Source organism: Phocoena sinus, chromosome 6 (genome assembly GCF_008692025.1).
Source record: "Phocoena sinus isolate mPhoSin1 chromosome 6, mPhoSin1.pri, whole genome shotgun sequence".
NCBI lineage: Eukaryota > Metazoa > Chordata > Mammalia > Artiodactyla > Phocoenidae > Phocoena > Phocoena sinus.
The window spans coordinates 7,484,199-7,485,896 of NC_045768.1; the positions used below are offsets into that span (position 1 = coordinate 7,484,199).

General features: G+C 55.8%; 1 non-coding gene across 1 annotated transcript; it reads right to left on the reverse strand.

Moving 5' to 3' along the window:
• Positions 1 to 1,047: 1,047 nt before the first annotated feature.
• Positions 1,048 to 1,256, reverse strand: LOC116756170. The gene has a single exon (XR_004350547.1). It is a non-coding gene; the product is annotated as a small nucleolar RNA U3 (small nucleolar RNA).
• Between the last annotated feature and the right edge of the window lie 442 nt (positions 1,257 to 1,698).

Sequence of the window (1,698 nt, forward strand, 5' to 3'; positions counted from 1 at the left end):
GAACAGGGACAATCCCAGGGCTGAGATGGCCCAGAAGGTGACTGGGCTGTGGCTGGGTGGGATCTCAGGGTCTGGGAATGACCCCTCAGGACGCAGTGACCCGTGCTCTCCCCCTTTGTCCCCTCCCCCCTGCCCACCATGGGTCAGCTCCCTGGTCCCAGCCTAGACATCTGGAACTGGGGCAGACAAAGGGCTGCGAGGAGGGACAATAACCTTCTGTCCATTTTCAGATGCCGGGCCGGGTCTGGCCAGGGCTGGGGGCCGGAGCCCCGGCAAGGCGGTGCCAGGCCCCCCGTGGGCAGCGGACAATGTTGGCAGTGATGGAGAGGAGGCATTTCAAAGCGTTTTGTTCCCGCTGACCCCCTCCCCCCAACATCTCGCCCCAGCTCGGGGTGAGGCCCCAGCCCCACCCCCAGACACCCAGGCCCCTGCTCCGGGCGGCTTGGGGACCGGCCACATTCTTGACCTCAGGGGAAAAGTTTAGACTCTTTGCGCCCTGGGCAACAATAACAGTGTCACAGAACTGATTTAGGAGCAGCACTTACCATCACAAAGCGACAGACAAAGAGCCAGGGCTGAGAACGCGCAGGGCCTCTGCGTCTACTCTTCCAACCGCTGCTCGCTTCTCTCCTGGGCACTGCCTGGGCAGGACTGGGGGCCAGGGCCCGGCCCTGGGCACGGAAAGCCAGGGCAGGACTCGAGGTGGAAGGAGTGAAGGAGGAGAGACAGGGGATCCAACAGGGAATGAGGGGACCTGAGAGCTTTTCTGCTGAGAAAGCCCTTCCCCACTCTGGGCCCCAGTTTCTCTCTCTGTAACGAGGAGGCTAAACGATAAGGCTGAAAGCAAGAGGCTCCGATCCTGCAGGCAAAAGGGTCTCAGTGACGACGATGATGATGATGATGATGAGAGGATTTACCACTTCATTCTGGGTACTTCACAGGTGCCAGGCACTGTGATCACTGACCCCTTTCTGCCTTAAGCCACCTCCCCCCCACCCCCACTTTTTCTTTTCCTCTTTCTTTTTTTTCTTTTTTTTAACGATGGCGAACACTCAGGCAGCATCCTCTGCCTCTTACTCTCCCAAGAGAAGAGCGATTATCAATGGCAAATGGCAGCTGCAGAAGCAACACCAAGAGCAGGTTTCACACTCAGGAGAGAATGCTGTGCCTCCTCCTAGAGGTTTCCGGTGCTCTACACGTTCAGAGAAACTTTTCTAGTAACAAACTACAGACATGATTCCTGAAAGTAGAGTTTTTCATCCGCTTTTGTCATTTAATCCTCACCAACCGCACAAAGCGGGTGTACCATTAACCCTAGTTTACAGTTGATAACTGAGGCTCAGAGAAGTTGAGTCACTTGTCCAGGGACACACAGCTTGGAGGTTATGGAGCCGAGACATGAGGCAAGGCTGGTTCTCTTCTGATTATAGATTATACTGCAGTGGGAAGGAGAGAGGGGCAACGAGGCAGCTGGACCCTGCTGAGTCCTGGGTGGGAAGGCCTGTCCTCCCAGCCAGAAGGCTATGAATAAATAAATGTCTGATTACCCCCAGGGGGAACTCCACCCTTGGAGCAGGTGCCCTTAAAAACTAGAATGATTCTTGTCTGTGAGCAGAGGTTGGCCTGGGCAGACACCCAGATGCGGGGACTGGACACAATGACCTCTAGTGGAGACCTCCTAGGAATTAGAGGCAGGAT